The following is a 26,947-nucleotide window of genomic DNA, read 5'->3' as shown; positions in this document are numbered from 1 at the left end:
CTCACAACAGTGCAAACCTCTGAGCTGATTTTGGTCTTGTTCCAAGATCGTCATTACAACTGACTGTCATAGTTTAGAAGCATGTGGACAAAAGCAGATGAATATAAGTGAAACATAGAAGATTCATCCAAAAGAGTGGAGTTCATATGATTTAAAACCTTAAAAGACAAGGTATAATCAAAAAGTTCTTAGATTCAGCACAGAACTTAAAGAAATGTTAATAAAAAGATCTCTCCAGCTTCCAGTGTGAGTGATATTTTTAAATTGTTCAGTCCGTTCCCATTTCACGAGTGCATCTGCGATGCATGCTGGATCTCCTCCGGTGCATCAAAACATTGACCCTTGAACTTGATTTTCATTTTGTGGAATTGAAGGAACTCACATGTAGCCAAATCCGAGGAGTGGCGCAGGTGGTGAGCAATAATTATGTTGCTGAGGCCAAGTGTTTTCAATGCTCTGTGTGGTGGCACACAATGGCACCTTGGCATGCGCCGGTTTCGGCTGTTTCTGCTGAATGTTTTCCCTTAGATGCCTGAGATTGTTACAGTAGAACTGTGCTTTGAGAGTCTCGCTCTGACGGATGAATTCAACATGCACAACCTTGTGAATCTCGGGGAGGAAGAGAGGGGGGGAAAATAAGGCAAGCTCGCTCTCAGTCCAGCTCTTGTTTGGAAACTTTTCAATTCAAAACTGCCGTTTGATCTCTGCTTCGTAGCCGGAGACACTTCTCTTGTGGCCAGTCTTTATCATCTACAGGAAAGTTAGGGATTTTGTAAGAGGAGCTGACCTTTGCTGCCTGTGCAGGTTTGAAGACCATAGTGAAATCACAAAAGTGCAAGTGCAAGAGGTCATAATGAAAAATATAAGAAATTTAAAATGGGAGTTTCTTCTTCTTTTTTTTTTTTGCCTGTCCCCGTACTGTCATTGAGTAACGTAACAGAATAGTTTTTTTTTTCTTTTTTGCCCGTCCCGTTTGGCTCTTTTGCCATCAGAATTGTTGTCTAAAGGCAAAGAAAGATGCCCAACGGATTTACTTTACCAAATTGACCATCCCAGCCTTGCCGTAATGGTCCATTTGATTCACCTTTTATTGTTTATTTTATTTTCACTTACTGAATACGGGACAGACTTGACTGGGGGAAAGAAGGGGAGAAAGAAAGAGGGAAAGAGAAACAGCTGAGAAGAGGGACGGGGGAGAAGGGCAAAAGACAAAAACCAACAGAACGGGCAGAGAAAAAAAATGCATATATCAATCACCTGGGTCACCTGCTGAGAAAGAAAAAAGAAAACAAGCAGAAGAGAACAAGAGTAATAGAATAAACAACATCACAATGATATATGGGAATATGACAGTAAATACTAAATATTAAACATTATTGTGCAGCACATAAGATCAACAGAACACAGTGTGCTTTGAGGTAGGAGCCAAAAAGGGTGTAGTTTGTGGGTGTGATCACCCGTGTGTACACCTGTGAGCATGGACGCACTTGTTTTTTGTTTTTTAACCCTTGTGTGGTGTTCGTATTTTTGTTACTCAGCCAGTGTTCATGGGTCTGGTGGACCCGCTAGAGTTTTGGCTTTCCAAATTAACACTATCAAACAATTTTATGTTAAATTACTCAACAGATGTTTACTTCATCCCAATTACAAGACATATGAACAGCAAACATGGTTAATTTTTTCCCTTTACCTTTGTTAGATCACATTTATGAATTAATGTGCTTCTCGTTTTTCTTTTATATAAAATGTTATAAATAAATCAGTTATAATCAAGTGGAGTGAGTGGAAAGACACAACACATTTACACGTGAAAAAATAATTAATTGTTTAATTTTTCTTTTGAAAAAAACTGAACACGGGTCTCACAGACCCGAACACCATACAAGGGTTAAAAGGTTCCTTCATGTAATAATCTGCTAGAGGGTGTGGGGGGGCCACAGCCCCGTCCTTCAGGGCATGAAGCAGGTATGGAGGAGATCAAAACTCCAGACATCCAGAGGCCCCCAGAACACAAGAGACCAAGGAAGACCAACAGAGGGGCAGCCGCGCCACTGTCCCAGAAAGAGCTGAGGAGAGCCCCAGATGAGGGCTCACCCAGCAGCCGCGGAGCAGAAGCCAGGGGGAGTTGCAGTGACGCGCCCGTGAGCTCCGCCGGCAGCCAGCCGCGCCTGTGTGACCGAGCCCCAGGCCGAGAGGCCGGGGGCACCCCACCTCCGAAGTGGCCCGAGCGAGCCCCAGGCTCCAGGCCCCGATAAGCGGCCGCCAAGGAGTGAGCCGGTGTGTACCTGGACGCCCACCCCCGGACACAAAGAACCACCAACGCACCGATGTCCGAGGGGGACCGCCACTGGCAGGGGAAGTGGTGGTGGGTGGAGATAGGCCTCCAAACCTTGGAGGGCCTGAGATGTCCCCAGAGAGGTGGCGCCTGACACCCAACCTGACATATAGACACAGACATACAGGCACACACAGATACAAACATCCATTCCCACCCTCATGCTCTCATATGCACTTACTCCACACTCAACCAACGTGGAGACAGACATAAAGAGACGTTGTACACACGATCACACTCCCCAAGCGTACTCTACAAACCGGGTCTAGGTGCCCTTGCCCCTGGAGGGGGGAACTGCACCCAGACCCAGGTGGTGTTTCCCTTTTCCCAGACCGCAGTCGGACGGCCAACTCCTCCTCCTAGCCCCCCCGCTCCAGCAGGTCGCAGAGAATGGGGGTGAGAGAAGACTCCAAACCTCCCTCCACCCGCTCATTGTAGTGTTGATGCATGTGTGTTCTAAGGTGCATTTAAAACCCAGGAGGGCTTGGAGCTACCTGCCAGAGAGCAGCAGGTAAGCGCATGGTCCCTCCTGCTAGCCCTCAATGTCTACGTGTATTTAAAATTGAGAGGTGGGCAACGATGCCAGGGGTGGGGTGTACACCCTGATGGTACTTTGGACTCCGTGTATCGTGCCCACCCCCAAGATCCTATATGTATGTGTAATGAGAGTGTGAGTAATGTGAATGTCTAAGTTGTGGGATAAAATTGAGGCAGAGGCAGCCAGAAGGGGACAGGGGGGGGGGGGGGGGGGTAGCCTCCTCTGCACCCTGGTGACATACCCCTACTCCAAGGCCCTGCATGTGTGGGTGGTTGTGGTGGAGCGGGAAGAGGGAGGCAGCTGGAGATGGGGAGGGAAGGAAGGGAGGGGCAAGTGACCCCTCCCTGGGGCCAGCTCCCCCGCTGACACCAGTAGGCACCCCCATACTCCGCGACCCGCCAGGGAAAGGGGGCCCAGGCCCATCCAGACCGGGCCCAGTGCAGCAGCGCCGCCCGGCCCCACAGAGCCCGGGACAGTCCACCCAACCCCACCACAGAGAAAACTGCACCCACCCCACCATCCACTCATCTTCCAGACTACATAAGACAATAAACACCCAGGCTGAGATCTTCCTCCACCTCTCCTGTATCTCCCCCTCCTGCAGAGGGAGCTCCTGAAGAGAGGAAAGCTCCTGCAAGATGTGACAATCTCCCCCACCAGTTGAAGAGCCCCCCAGGGGGCTCGATGCACTGGCGGCACCCCGCTCCAGGGCTGGGCCCCCATGCACCCACCCGCCCACAACCCCGGCAACACACCAACCAGGACCCAAGTCCCCGAGGCCCGGTCCGGGTCCCAGCCCAGAGACGGAGCGCCCCCAGAACCTCACGCCCATCCCGGACCCACCCAGGGGCAGCCAGGCTACCAGGTCAGTAACCCACGTCCGTCAGCACAGACCCTCCCCTAGCCCCGCTGCACGCAGCCGCGAGGAAACAGTCACCTGAGAGCCAACAGAGCCCCTAACCGGACATGACCGCTACCCCGGGTTGAGCCCCCCAAGGAAGATGCCTCCGGGGAACCCCCCGACGCCCTAAGCCTGTCCCTACCCCCACACCAATCACAACAGTGAAGGCGGGACCAGACTATGACCCCCCACCCCCACTAGGTGATGGAGCTGATCAAAGGAGCCCAGAGCAATTGATCTGATGTGGTGGCAGAGGCTGTATCAAGACTAATGTAATCTAATAGATAATTTCTATATTGGTTAGAATTAAGATTATTTTTATTTTTCCAGTTCATGAGGACTGTTTTCTTGGCTATGCATAGGGCAGTGAAAACCATATGGGCGATATTCTTTTCTGAAGTGACATTATCTAAACTGCCCAACAAACACACTAAGGGGGAAGTTGGAATGTTACATTTCAGACACTTCGATAAGTCTTCACATATCTCGCGCCAAAACTTCTGAACTGGTGGACAGAACCAAAGAGCGTGGATATAATTGTCCGGTGAATTGGTTTGGCAGTGTGAGCAGTTGTTGGTAGACGTAAAGCCCATCTTGAACATCCGATGACCTGTATAGTGCACTCTATGTAATATTTTGTATTGAATTAATTGAAGACTGGGATTTCTAATTAGATTAAAGGTTTTTAAGCAAATCTGAGACCAGAAGTTTAGGTCTAAGTTAACTGATAAATCCGCTTCCCATTTTGCAATAGGAAGTGATATTGATTCATCTGTTTTAGAAAGCATTCTGTATATTTTGGATAGTAATTTGGGGGTTTTAAGAGTAAGAAATTGAACCACACTTGGTGGTGTTTGTAGTTCAACTTGACCCGGTTTAAATTTCTTTTTTACTATGGATTTAATTTGTTGATATTCTAAAAATCTTTTCTTGTTGATCCCATATTGTGTAACTAGTCTGTCAAATGAAATAAATTCTGTTCCTTCTAGTATATGTTCTAAATATTTGATTCCTTTACCACTCCAATCTGAAAAGTTTATCATATTATTGTTTTGTAATATGTCAGGGTTGTTCCAGATAGGTGTACGTTTGCATGGGATTAATGAAGACGCTGTCAATTTTAGAAACTCCCACCATGCTGTCAGAGAAGCACTGATGTTGATGCTTTTAAAGCATTCATGTCGTTGGATGTTTGAGCTGATAAATGGTAGGTCTGAGATCTCTAGATTATTGCAAAGTGCTTGTTCTACATCTAGCCAAGGTTCATCTAAGAGGGTATGTTTTAGCCATCCTGAGATAAACTGAAGCCTGTTGGCTAAGAAGTAGTGCTGAGTGTTAGGTAGTTCTAATCCTCCTCTATCCTTGGTCTTTTGTAGTGTTTTTAAGCTTATACGTGGGGGTTTATTTTTCCAAAGGAATTTGGACATATATGAATCTAGAGATCTGAACCAATCTTGTGGCGGTTTAGTTGGGATCATTGAGAATAAATAATTTATTTTTGGTAAGACCATCATTTTTATAGCGGCAACCCTTCCCATGAGTGATATGGGTAGACATTTCCATCTAGCCAGATCATCTTCTACCTTCTTTAAAAGTGGGATATGGTTTAATTTAGTTAGATCTGCAAGCTTGGGAGAAACATTAATACCTAAATATTTTATATTTCCCGATTGTAGTGGTGTAGAAGAGGAATTATGGAGGGAGCAATTAATCGGTAGGACTGTAGATTTTGACCAGTTAATTGAGTAATCTGATATTCTTGCAAAAGAGTTTATCAATTCAATCACCCCAGAGATATTGGTTTGTGAATTTTGGAGAAAGAGTAACACATCATCCGCATAAAGGCTGATTTTATGTTCCACGTTCTTGCATTTTATGCCCTTAATTACTGAATTCTGTCTAATTGCTGCTGCTAGTGGTTCAATAAAAATTGCAAACAGTGAAGGGGAGAGTGGGCATCCCTGCCTGGTGCCCCTCAAGAGACAGAAGCTGGAGGATGTCTGGTCATTTGTTCTAACACAAGCTGTTGGGGAATTATATAATATTTTTAACCAGTTTATGAAAGAGGATCCAAAGCCAAATTTGTGTAAAGCTGCAAATAGAAATTTCCAGTTAACTCTGTCGAATGCTTTTTCTGCGTCTAAAGAGAATATTGTAGTTTCTAGGTTTTTACTGTATGAGTAGTCTATCAAATTAAGTAATCTACGTGTATTTGTTGATGAGTGCCTACCTTTTATGAAACCAGTTTGGTCAGGATGAATTAAGAGGGGGGTTATTTTCTCCAGTCTCTTTGAGAGAGCTTTGCAGATTATTTTAAGGTCTACGTTTATAAGGGATATTGGACGATAGCTTGAGGGATATACAGGGTCTTTGCCTGGTTTTAGCAGGAGATTAATGTTTGCAGAATTCATATTTGATGGAAGTCTGCCCTTTTCTTTAATTTCCAACAACGTTCTGTAGAAAACTGGTGCTAGAATCGACCAGAATTCTTTGTAGAATTCTGCAGGAAAGCCGTCTGGACCTGGAGCCTTATTATTGTGCATACTTATCAAGGCTTCTTGGAGTTCACCTGGTGTCAGTGGTGAATCCAGTGCCATTGCTTGAGTGTCCAATAATTTTGGAAGAGTTATGTTGTCCAAAAACTGATCAATTTCTTTTTTAGATGGGTTTATTTGTGGTGAATACAACGTTTTATAGAAATCCCTGAAAATGTTGTTTATTTGTATCGGATCATATATTGTGTTCCCAGATGAATCTTGAACAGCACATATAGTTGTTTTTTCTTTATTTATTTTTAGCTGGTTTGCTAGAAATTGACCGGATTTATTACCATGTTCATAATTTTGTAGGCGTAGTCTTTGTACTAAGAATTTTGTTTTTTTTATCAATTATCTCATTTAATTCTAGTTTTGTTTTGCGTATTTTGTTCAATGTTTCCTGATCTTGGTGGGACGCGTAGGCTTCTTCTAGTGATTTGATGTTTTTTTCTAATTCCTGAATATTTTTGTTTTCTTTTTTCTTTTTATGTGATGAGAAATAAATTATTTTACCTCTCATCACAGCTTTCCCTGCTTCCCATAGAACAGAAGCTGATGTTTCAGGAGTGTCATTATAGTCCAAATATGAAGTCCACTCTTTTTTAAAATATTTAATAAAGTCTTCATCTTTACGTAGTGATATATTAAATCTCCAGTTTTTTCTTGGCGTAGTATTATTCTTGTGCATTAGTGTTAAAGATACAGGACCATGATCGCTGACAACTATAGGATGAATCTCAGTGTCTGAAATGTCGTTCAGCAGTGAGCTGCTGACCAAAAAATAATCCAGACGAGAGTAGGAGTGATGGACATGTGAGAAAAAAGTATATTCCTTACTGGTGGGGTGAAGGGAGCGCCATGCATCGCAAAGACCAAAGTCGCTCATATACTGTTTGATTATATTTGTGGACTGCCAATTACGCTGAGTTCCCGCTGTATTGAGCCTATCCATGTCTTCATTTAGTCCAAGGTTGAGGTCACCTCCAAGAACAAGTGTGCCATCTAAGTGTTCAGAGAGTGCACTGAAAAAACCGTGAAAGAATGAGGGATCATCAACATTTGGACCATATACACTTGCAATACATAGCTTTTTATCAAGTATAGATAGTTTAATGATTAAGAATCTGCCCTCTGGATCTATAACTGTATCGAGTACTGTGAAATTAATATTTTTATGTATTAAAATTGCTACTCCCCTTTGTCTAGAATTATAACAAGCTGAGAACACATTAGGAGTTTCTTCTTCTGAAACTTTAAAAATATGGGATTACTTCATTGGAGTGCTTCAGTATCATTTTCTTTTTGCTAGTTTCTAATGGCTCACACTTACAGCAACCCCCTTGTGACTTGAAAAATTGATTGTTTGATTGCAATTATTATTTTTTTTGACAACATTTGACAGCTGACTGCAAGCTGGCAACAGCTGACTGTTTTCAATCCCAAGCAATTGTGCAGGTTGCCCGGTTCACTTTAAAGTAGCTGACAAAAATCCTTTAAGCTACGGCGGTCTTTTCCTGTTTGATATTTTAAACTGTGCCCTCTCTATTTTTGGTAATTCCACGCCGGTGGAAACCCAAACAAAAGACACATTAAGAGGCTCTAATGCCTGTGTCTCAATCTCGCGGCCAATGCCATCCCTACTTGCGGCCCGCATAATGACATGAAGAAATATTTTTTTAAATTATTATTCAAAAAATTATTTAATATGAAGGCAATAGGCAGAGTGCTACAGGCATAGTCACCGGCCAGAATTGTCATTGAATTGTCACTGACCAGAAACGTGAGATGGAAGCATGTAAATATAATAATAACCGCTGCAGCCAAAAAGAGTGCCTGACGAGCCCAGTTGTAAGTAAGCTACCTTACCTTATCTTCAGTAATAGTAATAAATCACACAGCAATAGTCCATTCATGTAGTTGTAAAAAGCATGATAATATATGAAGCAATCCAAAGTATTCAGAATACGTTACTCTCATTGAGTAACGTAACAGAATAGGTTACATTTTGGGGCATGTACTCTGTATTCTGTTGTGGAATACATTTTAAAAGTAACTTACCCAACACTGGAAATCTATGGGGTTGAGGCTGTTAACTGTTAACTTCTTCCACACCTGTGGTACCCACTGTGTGTGTGGAATCCTTTAGTAATACCTTTACTATTTCTCAGTGTATCATATCTTGGATTTTTAGCAAAGGTAGTGTGGTTGGTTAGAGAAAAAAAAAAAAAAAAAATATATATATATATATATATATATATATATATATACACACACACACAGGGAGTGCAGAATTATTAGGCAAGTTGTATTTTTGAGGAATAATGCTATTATTGAACAACAACCATGTTCTCAATGAACCCAACTCATTAATATCAAAGCTGAATGTTTTTGGAAGTAGTTTTTAGTTTTAGCTATTTTAGGGGGATATCTGTGTGTGCAGGTGACTATTACTGTGCATAATTATTAGGCAACTTAACAAAAAACAAATATATACCCATTTCAATTATTTATTTTTACCAGTGAAACCAATATAACATCTCCATATTCACAAATATACATTTCTGACATTCAAAAACAAAACAAAAACAAATCAGCGACCAATATAGCCACCTTTCTTTGCAAGGACACTCAAAAGCCTGCCATCCATGGATTCTGTCAGTGTTTTGATCTGTTCACCATCAACATTGCGTGCAGCAGCAACCACAGCCTCCCAGACACTGTTCAGAGAGGTGTACTGTTTTCCCTCCTTGTAAATCTCACATTTGATGATGGACCACAGGTTCTCAATGGGGTTCAGATCAGGTGAACAAGGAGGCCATGTCATTAGTTTTTCTTCTTTTATACCCTTTCTTGCCAGCCACGCTGTGGAGTACTTGGACGTGTGTGATGGAGCATTGTCCTGCATGAAAATCATGTTTTTCTTGAAGGATGCAGACTTCTTCCTGTACCACTGCTTGAAGAAGGTGTCTTCCAGAAACTGGCAGTAGGACTGGGAGTTGAGCTTGACTCCATCCTCAACCCGAAAAGGCCCCACAAGCTCATCTTTGATGATACCAGGCCAAACCAGTACTCCACCTCCACCTTGCTGGCGTCTGAGTCGGACTGGAGCTCTCTGCCCTTTACCAATCCAGCCACGGGCCCATCCATCTGGCCCATCAAGACTCACTCTCATTTCATCAGTCCATAAAACCTTAGAAAAACCAGTCTTGAGATATTTCTTGGCCCAGTCTTGACGTTTCAGCTTGTGTGTCTTGTTCAGTGGTGGTCGTCTTTCAGCCTTTCTTACCTTGGCCATGTCTCTGAGTATTGCACACCTTGTGCTTTTGGGCACTCCAGTGATGTTGCAGCTCTGAAATATGGCCAAACTGGTGGCAAGTGGCATCTTGGCAGCTGCACGCTTGACTTTTCTCAGTTCATGGGCAGTTATTTTGCACCTTGGTTTTTCCACATGCTTCTTGCGACCCTGTTGACTATTTTGAATGAAACGCTTGATTGTTCGATGATCACGCTTCAGAAGCTTTGCAATTTTGAGACTGCTGCATCCCTCTGCAAGATATCTCACTATTTTTGACTTTTCTGAGCCTGTCAAGTCCTTCTTTTGACCCATTTTGCCAAAGGAAAGGACGCTGCCTAATAATTATGCACACCTGATATAGGGTGTTGATGTCATTAGACCACACCCCTTCTCATTACAGAGATGCACATCACCTAATATGCTTAATTGGTAGTAGGCTTTCGAGCCTATACAGCTTGGAGTAAGACAACATGCATGAAGAGGATGATGTGGACAAAATACTCATTTGCCTAATAATTCTGCACTCCCTGTATGTATATATATATATATATACCTCTAAACTGTAATTTTTCAGGTTGTCTACAAAAACATTTCATTTCAAATGTTTGAAATGCATATGAAGTTCAAAGCTAACTAACTAAAAAAGTCCTTGAACATTTACTCTGTGATAGTGAATCTACTAGAAATCGCATCTCCATTTAATTGAACAAATCATACTGGAAAATACGAGCATTTTAAATGCTGGCGTGCACAAGCAAAGCGGCACGAGAACATAATTAAAGCGCACGGAGGAAGAAACAGTAGTGAGTTTCAAAGAAAACTACTTTTCAGTGCTCACAAATCACAGAGCCAGCATTCGACGTCCTGCCTGTAGATTCAACAACAAAGTAAGATAAGAAGCGCGAGCCAAAAGCATTGCTCCGTAGGGGATCGCGAGCAGGCACGGCAGCCATCACATTCTTTGACGAGAATAGAATAGGTGTTGTTTAATTACTGGGGTTTTAAGGTGGTGTGAGAGCAGAGTGTGAATATAGTATAAATAATTTTTGATAACAAAATGTTCAAGAATGACAGCAGAATTCCTGCTGCCTCACTTATGCCACTCTGAGAGCGTGTGGAGGTGTGGCGTCAATGTGCGTGCATATGTGAAGTGACTCCTTTCAGTCTCATCCACAGCTTTCTCGCTGTCACTTTGTTTCCAGTTTCAAGGGAAAAAAACAAAAAATCGCTATCAAAACGATTCAATATGTGTTAATGACCCCCCCTCCAGTTTTTTTTTACATTACAATATGAAAATATCTCCATCACGTATAATTATAAGTGGGTGAAGTTTCAATTTCCCAACTTCCAGCAAATATAATTAATCAAACTAATTTGTGACACATTTAATAAACTTGATATTGCCTTTGGTAATGAATTGCACTTGAGCAAAAAATTAATTACTCTTCCCTATTGTGGCGTGCAAATACGGAAATAATTTAATTAGGTCTTGGGACCCGTTGCCAAGCTATTGTATAAGTGTGTTAGTTTGGGTGGTGGCAGTTGTGGAAGGTAAAATTAACCAATGTATTCATGTTTTGTGGACATAATCCCTTTTTTGGCTCTCTTTTGTGCTCTAAACGCACACAGGTTTTCTGAGCACTGTAAAGACTGCATGCAGCTAAAACTATATTTAAAAAAAGGCTGTTTTGATCTCCAAACATATCTACTGTTAGTAAGTTCTATCTCATATGTAGGTCAAATTAGTGTAAATATACAGTGCACAAAGATGTAACTGCTATGCTTTTTATTGCCTCACACGTCAGTCTATTCATGGATTTAAGGAGTGGCCATTTTGGGGAAAAATCGGTAGCAGATTGAAATCTTTGCCAGTTGTCGATGACTTTTCTCATAGTAAAAACTGTTATTAGAAGAATATCAGGGATCCTTTTGAATATCATCCATCCATCATTTTCTTTCGCTTATCCGGGGCCGGGTCACAGGGCCAGCAGCCCAAGCAGAGAAGCCCAGACCTCCCTCTCCCCAGCTACCTCCTCCAGCTTATCCGGGGGAACACCAAGGCGCTCCCAGGCCAGCCGAGAGATATAATCTCTCTAGATGCCCAAACCACCTAAACTGGCTCCTTTCGATGTGGAGGAGCAGCAGCTCTACTCTGAGCCCCTCCCGAATGGCCGAACTTCTCTCTAAGGGAGAGGCCAGCCACCCTTCGAAGGAAGCTCCTTTCCGCCACTTGTATTCGCGATCTCGTTCTTTCGGTCACTACCCACAGCTCGTGACCATAGGTGAGGATAAGGGCGAAGATTGACCGGTAAATTGAGAGCTTCGCTTTTACACTCAGCTCTCTCTTCAGCAAAACAGACCAGTACAGCGTCCGCATCGCTGCAGCCACTGCACCAATCCGTCTTTCGATCTCCCGCTCCCTTCTCCCATCACTCGTGAACAAGGCCCCGAGATACTTAAACTCCTCCACTTGGGGCAGGGTCTCGTCCCTGACCCGGAGTGGGCACTCCACGCTTTCATTTTCCTTAAAGAGAAAACACCACACCATTTCTACCATGAGTTTAAGTAGGGGAAGCTCCACTTGTTACTCCATAAGAAAAGATTCTAATCACTGGAACCTGTTATTCAAATTTTAGAAATTCAGAGCTCTGATACATGCAGGGAGGTACTTCCTTCTAATACTCAAACATGAATTTTTTTCTCGTTGAAATGGGTCAAATTCCCTCGAATGTGCGATATATTTGGCTATTTCAGTCATTTAATGCTTTCTTTTTTTCTATGCTCATCAAATATATTTGGTAGCTTCTTTTGTCAAAGTTTCAATGTTTATGCCTCTTAAATGCATCTATTTGACTTTTTTACTTCAGTAATTGTAGTATTTTAACCAATAATATAAAATATGATCAGAATCTTACTGGAATCATTGGAGATTTACAAACTCCTACCTGGCTTGTATTCTGTTGTATCACCAAGAAACACAGATCGTCAGTTTTTAATGGTATTCATCTGTAATCAAGTCTGTATTCAAAGGTCTGGTGAATGTGTACCTATTACGACTTTAATTCCTGAAATGTGATATTCACATGCACACATTTGCATATTTTACCTTAATGTGGTATAGATATGCAAGCTGCGAGGCCCGTCATTCATCATCTAATGGAAAGGAGTGTTTGATATGTAGACTACAGCCTTACTGAATTTCTCTGCAGGCGTTGCAGTCAGTGTGTCCTCACTGAAACTTGTTTCACTCCCTCACAACCGATACAAACTTTCACCTGTAACTTCGAGGCACTGGTGAGGTCTAAGTGCGATTTTCTATTGCCAGACTTTTATTCTGACTTTGAAACGTGATCTTTTTTTAGAAACACCAGTAAGTTCAGTGTTTTTTATTGAGTCTGAAATAAATTTTCAGTCTAAAATGAATTTTATAATAGGAGTTTCTTCAAGAGAATTAAACTTTTTTTCAAAAATGAGGTTACAGAGTATTTACAATTGTTTCTATGGTCAAATAAAAGAAAATGATAATGAGTTCCACCATTAAAAATATATATATAAATAAAATAAAATCATATTGTCATGTTAGCAGCCTTTTTTTCCCCTGTTTTTCCATTAATATAAAAAAAAATTCAGCAGACACTCAACCAACAGCAGAATATTGCTGCTGGTGAATTTATGGATTTTTGTTTTTAACTGAATGGCAACAGAGGTGGGGAGTCAGCAAAAGTCTGGCATTTATGATCTGTCATCTATTTCTTTGTCTTCCACTGAAGATACAGCTCTGTTTTATGGTACTTTTACATCATCTGGTATACAGCTGGGAATTAATCTCTTACAAGTCTCATTCCATGGACAAACACGGACGAGAACGGGAATGCAATTTGTCTCTGTGTATATGTGTGTGGTGTGTGAGAGAGAGTGGGGCACGCGGAGGATTGGAATGAGACTGGGGATGTTTGTCCACGTGTGAGTTTGAGTGTGTTTGTGAATACATGTGGTGTGTATGTTTTGTGGACGCTACAGTAAAACCCCACCAAGCTTCACACTGAGCCCAGTTGGGGTTGTATTATACCTCACCAGCTAACTAGCACCCCCTACTGCAATGCCACTGCAGCTTAGTGACATGTTGATTTCACAGCTCTTCGGGCCTATGTGGATGTATGATATGTGTGTGTGTGTGTGTGTGTGTGTGTGTGTGTGTGTGTGTGTGTGTGTGTGTGTGTGTGTGTCTACGTACATGAGATCCTGCTGGATGGATGGTGAGCCCGACACCCTGCGGTGGTGCAGACATGGTTACTGAGCTGGTTGTCCCATGTAAACAGCTTTCAATTGAAGCCTTTAAGCACTACTTCTCTCTGCCCCCCCCCCCCCCTTTTTTTGATTTTCCTCTCAGCATTCAGCCTGTTTTTTACATTCAGTTATCTTTCTTCTCTCGGAATCAGTGACTTTGTGTGGAATCACATGCGCACATTAAAGCACACCCCACTTGCTGACAAATACACTATTGCACATCATTCGGTGCATTTTAGCAGATTGATCGAGTTGTTGAGGTCAATATTGTCCCGAGCGGTAAATCACGTGAGTGTGTGAGGGTGTGTGTGTGTGCGCGAGTGAGTGTGTGTGTGTATGCGTGTTTTATGGCTAATGAGGGAGGGCTGGTGCACTGCCCAGGGGGCCCTTCCAGGATCTCTACTCCAACTCAGACAGTGGGATGATTAATGGAATGTAAATGTTGATGGATTATTGAACAGGGAAATGATAAAGTTGGCCCTCCCTCACGTAAAAACTAGGAGTCGATCAGCTTGCGCGTGTATGGGTGCGAGTGCGAAAGTGCGCGAGGGTGTTTATGGGGCGAACCTAATAGCCCGAGGTTTAAAAGCCACGACCCTTTAACCTGCTTTCAAACTGAAAACCAAGGCTGGTAAAAGCCAAGCCCCAGAGTCGAATCAATACAGTTTTTTAAGTGGGTCATCAATAGTCTTAGAAATAAAAAAAAATTGCACTGATATGATGTAATTAAATCCTGAATTGGATAATCAGACTAAATTACAATTCTTTGTGCTCGTTCTCTTCTCCTCGTCGTTTCTGATGTAAATTCACTTATAGACTCGTATCAAGTCAAAAACGGAGTGAGTGGAAAAAACCTCTGCTCTTTGTCTTATTCAATGGCTCCACATTTAGTCAGCTCAAGTAATTAATTTCCAGCAGAAGGGAGGCACTCATGGACTCGATGCTAAATGAGGAAAAATTATATGCTGGATAATGCGTGGCCTCATGAATAGAGAGATACCCAGCAAATAGGAGGGGAAAACTCAGTCAAGATGAAACATATCTCGTATCAAACAGTTTATGTTGTGATTAATTTATTCCTCGTGTCGGTGAGGTTTGTAAATTTGTGCGCCTGTCTAGCAGCACGCTAATGCGCAAACATGCTGTGAGGAAGCCCTGGTGGATTTATCAACTCTAATAAGAGAGACTTGAGAGGGAATAAAGGGTAGAAGCAGGAGACAGACAGTTTAAACTTAAATGTGATTAGATTGGAAATCTTCCATCAAGATGCAAAGCGATTGAGTGTCTTTGTGTATCAAAGGGGGAAACGCTGGAATATACCACAAAAATTAAGGAATAAACAGAGCAAGGCCCCTATAACTTGTTTCCTTGACTTTGAACCTCACACCTCTGTATCTCACCATCTTATCTCCTCTTGGATGCTTAAAGTTCAGCTCAGCGGATTTGAATCAACAGACAAACTTCAGGCGGGTGGTGGTGGTGGGGGAAAGAGGATTAGTCGATTGTTGCTCTCGCCACACATGAGCTGAATACAAGAAGCCCATGCAGGGCAGCCCGGGTGCTCTTTTTTTAAGCAGACCTCCCCTATAGGAACACACAAACACACACCATACCAAATGAAGCTCCTCTAAAGGCCACTTGCATAACTCTTCAGTGAAGAATGACCTTTTATTTTTTACTGGTACGACACCAAGCCAAAGACAAAGACTGAACAGTGTAATAAGTTCCACGGCTTACAGAGCCTGCTCTGAAGATTTATTTATAGTAGAGCATGTTTCTGTCTCCTTCTGACAGAATGGAGCAACTCCCCTTTCAGGATTCATTTTACATTTGTAGTTAAGTGGTAAAATCGATGTTTAGAAATCATTCTTGACCAAAAAGCCTTAGTTGTATCCATGTTTGGGCGCAGACAGTGGTAGAAGAAGTATTTTATAACCGCGTAAAAATACTTCTTGACGTGTAAAGATCAGATAAAAAGGTTTAGGGAAGGCAGAAACTACGAGAGGTGGGTGGATCGATCCAAATATCGATAGTATGGATACCAGTGCTGTCTTAGTTTTGGGTTGATACTAGCGCGATAGAATCAAAACTTTGTTTCTGTCCTCAGAGTTCTGCATGTAGCTCACTGAACTGTGGTGAAGTATCTTTTCTGTACATAAAAAAATAAACCTCAAACATACACTGTGCAAAATGTCTAAACCTTTTTGTGTTGACTGTCACATCTATTTTATTTATAGCCTATAACGGAGATGCTGACCCAAAGTGCTTTACAGAGAGACGAATTTAGATTCCAGGTCTCCAACAGACCCAGCTTCAAAATAAATGAAAAGCTGAAAGGTGTGTTTTGTTGTGTTAACTAATTATTGTGAAAATCACAGTGATTTAGTGGTCATTAAAATGTTTTTTAGAATTTGCAAACTGATGACCTTTCATCTCATAAAAACACGTGGGTATGAAAGTGCTGAGGGGAGGTGGGGGTAATGATTAATATGGTGAAGCGTGCCTGTTTTCCTGGGCGTCCGACTGCTTTTCTGTTTACATATCTACCACTTTCCCACATACTGACATCATTTCTCCAGACCAATTATCTTCTAGCCTGGCTTCTTTGAGCCAATAAGCCTCCATTTTGCATGGTTTAAATCTGTGCTCGCCACCATTCTCCCTTTCCGAATCTCTTTTGTGCAACCCCCCTCCTCCTCATCTGCACCTCAGACACCTGAGCCAGAGCTCTATTCAAGCCTCGGCCTTCATCTTCACCATCACCACCGTCTAGAATCCAGGGGGGTCGTGTCCTAAATCTTATCACCACTGGGATTCCGGACTCCAATGATGGGTCTCTAATCGCCAAACACATTAATTTCTTTATCTCAATAAATCATGTTGCATTCTTCCAAGTGATCTGTCCTTATTGAAATAAATCATGACTCCCCTACATAAGTTTCCTCTATAGGTTAAAAGTATCAGTATCGATACTGGTATTGGCAATACTGGCCCTGTATTTACTTGGTATCAGATTGATGCCAAAATCTGCAGTATCGCACAGCACGACAATCGCTCAGTTTAAAACGGCTGTATTTTTTATGGTAACAGACAATTTTAAAATACATGATTGAATATAGGGTTTTATATACAGAACTTACAGTGTTCACCAGTGCTCAATGTGGCCCCATCCGGATGCTCGGCATATGTCTGCTCTTTCTGATAATACTTGTTTGCATCATTACCGGTAAACATCTGTGGAATTAAAGCTCTTGTGGTTATTACTGCATTAATGGTTGGTTAGCAAGATTTCCAATCAAATACTTTTGGAGTAATATATCACGATACATACAAGATCCTTTTAGGAGCTTGAAAATAAGGTCACTGGACTTCTTTAAGTTGTTTGGAGACATTTCACCTCTCATCCAAGGGGCTACTTCAAAAAGCCTCTCGTATGAGAGATCAAACATCTTCAACAAACTTAAAGAAGACCAGTTGCTTTCTTTTCTAAGACTACTATGACCTGGATGACTGAGGCCTTACACAGACATCATATAAAATGACTTATTGTATATTTGCATGTCTGTGTAAGTGGTAAATTTTGCCTCCGGAACTCATAAAGCAAATGTAGGGGCATGAAATGAAGTAGCTGAATGGTACAAGGACCTTGAATTGTACAGTGCTTTGCTCATGTTTCAGCTGTAAAATGGACAAAAACAGAATATACACACTGTAAGTTACAAAATGCTCATGAAAGTGGCTAGATTAAAAAGGACATGTATATTTTTCTGCAGATAGAGTAACTTCAGCATGCTGTGCAACCCTCGAAACACTCTCTTGCCAGTCTGTGGCAGATGCTGCAGTCTCATCCTGCCTGCCTGCATGGTGACAGGCTCGGGCTCTCTGGCTAACAAGCCAGTTGTGGGAAAGCACAGTTGTGGCATGAAAGCCTCCCTATTGCTGTGCCATTACCCAGCTCCCGGCAGGGTTGAGGGAGATCATCATTTTCACATAACAAACCGTAGATTATTATTTTGCAGACAGTTTCCTCAAGTGGAAAATTAGCTTCCGCCAACCAGGCGTCTTTTCGCCCCCATTCACCAGCCACAATTTACCACGCAAAGAAAAACTGCGTAAATGAAACTAATCGCAGGAAAAGCGATCCCTACCTTCTGTTGGCAGAAGCCATCAACCAGCTCTGAGATGGGATGCTTATATAGCTGAGCCCCTGAGAGGTGGGGGAGCGTACAGAAAGAGGCAATAAATTGTTGTTTGTGGTCCAATTTACCAGTATTTGTGTCCAGATCATTTGGATGCACAAATGATTGCATTCATTACAGGAATGTCTTTTGTTATGCTTGGATATAGCAGCTGGTGTTACATATAATTAGCTGCACAATCTGGTGTCGTTCACAAATGGTATTTTCCGTCGGATGTGATGGCATGCGCTACATATGAAACACCAAATGAAGTATACTGACGTGAACTCACCTTGATTGCCTTAAACGGTAAAAGTGCTTCGTCTTCATCGAGTCTCCTCACGGGGAGATGTTCGGCCACGGATACGTTCCCTGTGGCCGAGTCAAAGTGCTCAATCATTTTCAGAAACTGTTAAAAGATAGGCGAAATTAACCTTCAGCTCAAACTGAGCGATCGATTTATTAGCCTGTCCATTTAGTGGACAAATCATTTCTTTTCACTAAATGATGGATGCATGAGGGATGTGTCAGAGTGTGTATGTGTGCATGTGTGTGTGAGACAAAAGAACAAAACATGACAGGTTGAGCAGTTAGCTCATGCTTGAATATCAGGAGAATGAGGCTCGTGCTGCTGTAAGTGGAGAATATCTCAAAAAGGGCAAAATTTGATCAATGATCTCTGCCATCAATAGGAAATAGCTGAATTAGCTGCTACAGCAACAGAAACCTCAGTATATGGATATAGTGAAATAATAGCAGGCGTAACAAACAGTAAAGTGACTAGTACTTATATAGCACCTTTCTAACGAATAGTAATTTCTTTTTCTTTTTTTTTTTTTTTTTTTTTTTTTAAATGACATCAGAAACAGCAGTATGCGACATTACGTGATGGCAGAGCTTCAGTTCATCCTTTGTCATTTTTTTTTTTTTTTTTTTTTTTTAATAAATAGGACAGGGGGAATGAATGAGAGAAAGAGGGGGAGAGAAAGAAAGAAAACCAAAGGGGAGAAGAGACGGTGAGAAGGGGGGGGGGAAGAGAGAGAAAAAAAAAAAAAAGAACTCCTGGGTCACCTGTATGGAGAAAAAAAACAAACAAACAAAAAAAACAAACAGAGGAGACAGCAAACAACAAAGAGTAACATAATAATAGAGAAAACAAAGCACCATCACAATAAACTAGCTAGTCATAGATATCAATATTTACTAAATAATAAACGATATTGTGCAGCACGCAAGATAGACAGCGCACAGTGTGCTTTGAGGCAGCAGCCAAGAAAGCTTTAGTCCGCGTCTGTGAATACCCATGTGTGCATACCTGTGTGGATCAGCATGCTTGCATTCCAAAGGTTTCTCCATGTAATGATCTGCTAGGGAGTGTGGGGGGGCCACAGCCCCGTCCTCCAGGGTGTGAAGCGGGTATGGAGGAGATCAAAACTCCAGACATCCAGAGGCCCCCAGAACACAAGAGACCATGGAAGACCAACAGAGGGGCAGCCGCGCCACTGTTCCAGTAAGAGCTGAGGAGAGTCCCAGATGAGGGCTCGCCCAGCAGCCGCGGAGCAGAAGCCAGGGGGAGTTGCAGTGACGCGCCCGTGAGCTCCGCCGGCCCCCAGCTGTGCCTGAGTGACCGAGCCCCAGGCCGAGAGGCCGGGGGCACCCCACCTCCAAAGGGGCCCGAGCGAGCCCCAGGCCCCAGGCCCCGACAAGCGGCCGCCAAGGAGTGAGCCGGTGTGTACCCGGACGCCCACCCCCAGACACAAAGAACCACCAACACACCGACACCTGAGGGAGTCCGCCACCGGCAGGGGAAGTGGTGGTGGGTGGAGATAGGCCTCCAAACCTTGGAGGGCCTGAGGTGTCCCCAGAGAGGTGGCGTCTGATACCCAACCTGACATATAGACACAGACATACAGGCACACACAGACACAAACATCCATTCCCACCCTCATGCTCTCATATGCACTCACTCCACACTCAACCAACGTGGAGACAGACATAAAGAGACGCTGTACACACAATCACACTCCCCAAGCGTACTCTACAAACCGGGTCTAGGTACCCTTGCCCCTGGAGGGGGGAATTGCACCCAGACCCAGGTGGTGTTACCCTTTTCCCTGCGGTGGGGAGAGGCAGACCGCCCCGACTCCGCAGCAACAGGGAGGCCCCACACCCCAGACCGCAGTCGGACGGCCAACTCCTCCTACTAGCCCTCCCGCTCCAGCAGGCCGCAGAGAATGGGGGTGGGAGAAGACTCCAAACCTCCCTCCACCCGCTCATTGTAGTGTTGATGCATATGTGTTCTAAGGTGCAATTAAAACCCAGGAGGGCATGGAGCTACCTGCCAAGGAGCAGCAGGTAAGCGCATAGTCCCTCCTGCTAGCCCTCAATGACTAAGTGTATTTAAAATTGAGAGGTGGGCAACGACGTCAGGGGTGAGGTATACACCCTGATGGTGATTTGGACTCCGTGATTGTGCCCACCCCCAAGATCCTATATGTATGTGTAATGAGAGTGTGAATAATGTGAATGTCTAAGTTGTGGGATAAAATTGAGGCAGAGGCAGCCAGAAGGGGACAGGGGGGTAGCCTCCTCTGCACCCTGGTGACATACCCCCACTCCAAGGCCCTGCATGTGTAGTAAATTTGAAGGTTGGTGGTTCGATTGCTGGCTGCTCCAGATTTCATGCCTCGACCAAGATTTGTAACCCTGAGTTTCTTCTGATGTGTTCATCAAAGTTTGAATGTTAGATAGAAAGCACTCAGGCACGGGGAAAAAGTGCTTATATGAATGGATGGCATATTGTATAAAGACACTGAATGCTCAAGTGGAGTAGAAAAGTGCTATGTAAGAATCCATTAACCAAGTACCAAGACTCTATCCGTTGAACACAGGCTTACGTCATAGTATGTGTGATGTAAAGTCTCCTCTACATAAGCATGGTCACTGAAAAAAGAAATGTAAAAAATGCCCATTATCAGCTCAGTAGAGGAGGCGATTTCATAGGTGAGTAAAAGGGGCTCAGAGGTGGATTATGGGAGCTGTTTACTTGTCTTTAAAAAAAAAAAAAAAAAAGACTTGTAATTGTAATTGCTTCTAAGCAAATGCCGTAGTGGATGCTAATCTGTCCCACAATATAATGTTAGCTAGAGAGCAATGTCACTTAGAAACACATGATATCACGATCAGGTCTTTAAATGATGACGCGATAAACCCAAACTACTCTGCATTAATTAAGGCTGTTGTATTTTTTAACATGTTTTAATGCTTTGTATCTTGTTCTATTTAATCTGAACAAGCCCCTAAAACAGTCAGAGATCACTGTCGGCCTCTCTCGGTTTTTATAACCGCTGTTCATTTTAAAGCTCAGTTTTTAAAACCTTATGATGTAACTACAGCCCAGCCCATGCAGCAGTATATTGATGACTAACCTCGTATTGTGGATGAATTATCTCAGTTGTTCTCCTGGCTGAAGTTTGGTCCGTTTACATCATCCTGCCATGCAATTGCATTTGTCCCTAACCATCAGGAACCCTCACATTAACTTTTATTGAGTGAAAAAAAGTTAGCGTTCATCCTCCAGCTTCACAGTGCTAATGTGTTTATATTATGCTAACCATAGCTGTGTAGCTAGCCACCACGTAGAACATCATTAAATACCATCTAGTCCAACTTCAGTAGCCCTACAGACGTCACTACTATTTAGTTTTCTGTCTTCATTTAAGTTAGAAGTGATAGCAGAGCTATACGTTTTAATTTTTTTGAGAAATCCCTCAGTCAAAACATGGTATATTATGTTTAGCTGGAAACTAGCAAGCTAACTTCATGCTAACGTCTAACTCTGTTAAATTTAATAAATTCTGTTTTCATCGATGCCTGGATGTTAAACTTAATTATTACACCTGGTAGAGCAGCCACACTGATCATTTTATAAAAGATGAAACAATTTAGACAGTTTTTAACTCTAAGTGTTGCCACAGTGTTTGTTTGACTTTGGTACCTGAAGCGGAGGTTGGACCCGCAAACGGCTAGTGACGTCTGACTTAAAGACCGGATAGTCATAAATGTTTAGTGGAAAACAGGAGAGCAAAAAGTTTTAGCTGTACTTTGTGTTTGTGTTGTTGTTTCCTCTTTGCATCACATTGGCTATGGGTGCCACTTGTCAAGTGGTCACTTGCTTATTGCTAGTGCCGCACCAGATTACCCAGCATTTAAGACATGCCGCAATCTGCAAGTGGGTGGTTATACTCAGCCAGTCTTCTAAGCTGTTGCTCCTTCCTTAAAACCTCAAGCTTTCCCAAAGGCAAGCCTACGATTTACAGAAATGTTTGAACTCACCCACCCTCTACTATGTATGTTTTTTTAGATAGACTGCAAGGGAGCTACATGGTGTGCTTTTACTCTTTAATAATACTTGTCTGCACACTGACATTTTCCTGTTGTTTTACTTAGCCTTAAATCTATAGCAGTTGACTCCATAATCTGCTAGGCTATATTACACCATTCCAGTCAAAGTATGATTTTTCTTTCCTCCATTCACAAAGACTATATGGTTGCTTGACCTCTGTGTAATTCATCTGTTTTTTGTCCTTTGTGCAATTCACAACAAATTCAATTGTATGTGGTGATTGCTTTCATTGATTCTTACATCCCCCCACCCACCTCGTCCCATGAGTCCGGCATGTATTCTGCATCACCTTATTCCCCTTCACACACCTCACTGCTCTCTAATAATGTGACCCTTTTGCGAGAAACAAGAGGTTACCCATGTGGCCTGTTGGGATTAGACCAATTTAAGATATCCACAGTGGTGGGGCTAACGTATCATTATGCCTTAAACCTCTGGACAAGCCACACGCTAATTAATTGAATCATAGCAGTAGATGGGTAGAGCCAGAGGCTACAGATGGAGGGAAGTAGGCCTTGTGGAGAACGATGGAAAAACGTGCAATAGAATAGAGGTCGGGAATGAACTCATAATGGGATTGTGGCTTAAGGCAACCTCTTTTCTAGGCAACAGATCTTTGGTGCATGCAATTATACTGGTTGGGGGTGGGTCTTGGCAGTATTTTTCTATCTAACATGCTAATAGTCTTATATTGATGATGCATGTGTAGCAGCAGGAGCGCTGAAATAAAAGCACTGCAAGTTACTAAGTTAAGATTTATTTAAGTGTGCAGATGGAATAAAATCCAAAGGAGTTACAAAGCTGGCACCATGGGACCCAAAAGACACGGAATGGATCAGTGTCTTGGTATGTGGGCATAACTTTTTCGATGGACATAGATGGTACAGTGAGTGTCATGCCTGTGTTTTTGTTTTTACCTAGGTGGGCTGACAGAAGGCACAGGAAGTGGGATGTGGGGGTGGGTGGAATAACTGTGGCGTGGCTGAGTAGCTTGATAAATGATTGGTTTGTCTTGGTGAGATTATTTCATTCTTCTTCCAAATTGGATAGCATGCAGATATTAGAATGAATGCTGTTGAGCCTCAAGCATAACAATGATGCCCAATGATGTATGTTTGCAAGCTACATTTGAATAGAGCAGGAGCCAGAAAGAGATGGAGATGTAGATGGGGGTTGGGAAGGTAGGATTAAGGTGTGGTTGAAAGAAGAGAAACAAAAGCAGGCAAGATGTGGAAACATCCACGACACTCTGATAGGTCCACACGCGCCTGTTCGCAACCCTCCCTTCGCGCTCTCGCCTTCATGCAGAGCTCCAGTTGGTATTCAGTTCATGAGGTAGAACAAGGGAAGGAGGTTCACTCGTCTCTCTTCCTACTCTTTTTCTCTCTCTCTCACTTGCTCTCTGGCTCTCCTTCATTGTGCCGATGATAGATGAAAATCTCAGACCGCTGGAAATTGAACATTGCGTCCAGCCAACCATTCATATCGTGGTCCCTTTCCCCCGCTGCTATCATCGACATCACATGGCGTAGTCTTCGGCTGACAAGCTTGGGGTTTAATGGAACAGTTTGAAACGCTCAAGTGTTGACAATAGTGCATTGGATGGGGCAGAGTGGGGGGTGGGGTGAAACCTCTGCTGTAGCGCTGACAAAAATGATGTTGCACGGATACGGATGGACGGTCGACAGTCAATCAGCTTCTTGGAAATGGTCAGATTTTGACCATTTATCGATTTAGCATGGGAAGATTGCCTCTGGGCATTTGTAATAAAATGAACAGCAAATTAAGTTTATTGCTTGCAGAAGGTTTTTTTTTGCATTCTAAATGCTAAACTATAGCCTGAACCTCCCTCACAAAGTATAAAGCAGAAAAAAAGCCTCTACCAACTCTCCTGCATGCCTTTCTCTCTGCCTCCTTCTTTCCCTCTCCTCTCCTCTCCCTCTTTTTTCTTTATCTTTCTCTGGGTGATGTCTCCAGTTCAAAGCGCACGCCGCACATGGACAGGGACTTAATCTGCTGAGCATGCAACAAAGGCGACCTTGAGGGGAGATTTGATTGAGGTGTTCAAAACCCGGGTGAAAAAGAGGATTGATAGAATCAAGCAAGTGAGATTACTTCACATTCTGTACCACACCCACCCCGCTGACCTGGGGATAGTGTTGCAAATGAAGAGCCAACAGAAGTTTGGGTGGGTGGGAGGGGGAGTTAGCTGGATGAGAATAATGAGAGAGAAGATGGAGAGCAAAGAGGAAGAGAATGAAGGTTACGAGAGGAACGGGAGGGACAGGAGACGGCGAGAGCTGGGAGACGGTGGTGCAGACGAAAAGAGAAAGGGGAGAATCTCGCCTTTCTACTTTAACTTCTGTTAGAGTTGCATGATCAAACTTAAGGAGCGTGCATAGACGGTGAATATTGATGCCAGAGTTCTACTTTGTATCGGGGCTTTTTGTGCCGTACAAGTTTTTGATTAGTTCGCCAATCCCTGCGCTTCACTTGTGTATATATGCAAAGGAAAAGAAAAAAAGAAAAGCTAAATAAATAAATAATCATCCCCGGCTGTCTGAAATGAATGGCAAATATTTTAGAGGAAGATGTCTGAATCTGCAGAGACATGCAACTAAGAACCTTGCGTATTTGTTTGCTCATAGCTTCCTCTCCTCAAGAGGGCAAAATTGCTGCTGCCTATTGATTCCTCTTGTCTGGCTTTGGAGCTATGCTAAGTGGAACACAGCTTATTTGATACATACTCCTTGTGTTGTTACATAAATGCTCCTTTGTGTGCATTTCCTCTTTTCATCTTCTCCTGCTTTTTTTCTCCTTTTTTAAAAAAAAAAAAAGGCAGTCGGGACGCTCTCGGCACTACAGTCTCAGCTGCATTCATCAGTTACGAGAGCCTCGCAATTATTCCCCCTTCTTCAGTCAAGAAAAGTCAACCTGCCAGTGCCGGTACACAGATGAATGACTGTTGTCTCCTCCGCTGGATTATTAGCCAGGAGATGTGTGTACACCGACGCCTCTGTCTCGCTCTCCTCCTTTCAATATGTTCCTCTTTGTGTTTCTCGGCAGGAAAACAAAATGCTGTCACGAGGGAAGGGAGAAGGCGGCCGACTAGAGTGCAAAGCCTGATGAGAGGCTTGATCATGACAAGCATGAGGGATCTGATATAGGTGCCCCCTATAAGGCTTTACTGAAGCTGCTAGATAAGACAAAGGAAAAGTACTTTACCACTTTTCACCCCAAGGTTGGAGCAGGTGTGGGGCTGGCATGGGGGCATCATGTCGCACGGGGTTTGTTGTTTGTTACGATCAGGCAAAATGCAGAGGTTTATTAGAGGAATTCAGCTGATAAAACCACACGTTTGTTACGACGAAAGCTTTTCAGAGCGCCATGTATCGCTCAGTATAAGTAAATATTCCCATAGTTTCTCCACAGTGACCTGTCAATACCACCTACTGTCCATAATTGAAGGGGAGGGTGCGTGCTTGTCCTCGTCTAATTCCGATTAGCAATCTTTTTGCTCTCTGCCCGTGCTCTGCAGACCGTTAAGCGGTCAGCAAGGAGAAAGTCCAGGCTGGTGGGCCCCATTAATTTTGGTTAGCGTCTTGTCTTATGGCCTCACAATGTCCACAGCCGGCAATAAAGGCCAGAGACCTGTTATTTAAGAAGGAAAGGTGAAAAGGAAAGCAGGAGAAAATTGGATGGGGCTTAGCTCAGCTTTATATGAATACCCACTGTCATCTGGAGAGAGAGGGTATCTTTCACTTCTCAGGGGATGTATTCGAGATCATGGAGGGAAACAGCAAACCTGACGGGGAACAAGTGGATGATTGTATGTGTTCGATGAATGAAAAAAAAAGCAGAAGATTGCAGCGTGCGCGCAGGGAGTGAGTGGGAGATCATACTGTAGAGAATAATGCAATAAAAAATAAATAAATCGAGACAAGGCAGAATGTCCTACTGGAAATAAGTGGCTAAAATGTGACACTTTGTTTACTCCTCAAAGCAACGCTGTCGTGAGGAATTTACATGACTGTACACAATGCGCGCAAATCCGCGAGCAACTTCCATCTGAAGGCAGCACACAGCCTCTGGAAGATGATTGCGAGATATTGCGCCCGATGTGCTTCACGCTATCTGTCACGCTCCAATCTTCTATCCTGTTCTTCACCCGGGCTGCAAGACACTATATCTCTTCATTCCTTTTATCTGCTATTCAGGAGATGAATCCCAGCAACGATCATTCCACATGCACTCAAATGACACTGAAACACAAAACTGACAGGCACGCCGACTCGAACATAGATTCTCCTTTCGCCATCTCCTGCTTGCCGCGCGACCACCACCACCCCCCAACCCCTCTTTCCTTGGAAATGTGCAGCAATTCCAGATCCGATTGTCACATCAGTTTCTACCGGTCAAGGGAAAAAGAATAAAGAAAAAAAAAAGGGGGGGGGGGGGCGAAGAAAAGCAG

This window comes from Rhamphochromis longiceps, linkage group LG3, assembly GCF_057381845.1.
Source record: "Rhamphochromis longiceps isolate RC_006_pf linkage group LG3, R_longiceps_female_GT1.1, whole genome shotgun sequence".
Taxonomy (NCBI): Eukaryota; Metazoa; Chordata; class Actinopteri; order Cichliformes; family Cichlidae; genus Rhamphochromis; species Rhamphochromis longiceps.
Note: the sequence above shows the minus strand (reverse complement) of the source record.